Raw genomic sequence first — 229 nt, 5'->3', positions numbered from 1 at the left:
AGCTACATGTACAAAATTATATTAATATTTCACACACACAAGCACACTCTCATAAAAATGTAGTCTTCTCTAGAGATCAACTGATGGTATGTACAAATTATATTGCATTATACTTGGATTCCTAAACCCTCCTCAACAATTAGAATTAAAAAGAATGAGCTGCATTGGAAACACGTCCTTATTCAACCTATTGAAGGAAACAATGCAGCCTCTACACCCCCAACACCGC

Source organism: Etheostoma spectabile, chromosome 18 (genome assembly GCF_008692095.1).
Source record: "Etheostoma spectabile isolate EspeVRDwgs_2016 chromosome 18, UIUC_Espe_1.0, whole genome shotgun sequence".
In the NCBI taxonomy this organism is placed as follows: Eukaryota; Metazoa; Chordata; class Actinopteri; order Perciformes; family Percidae; genus Etheostoma; species Etheostoma spectabile.
This window is presented reverse-complemented; position numbering follows the sequence as displayed.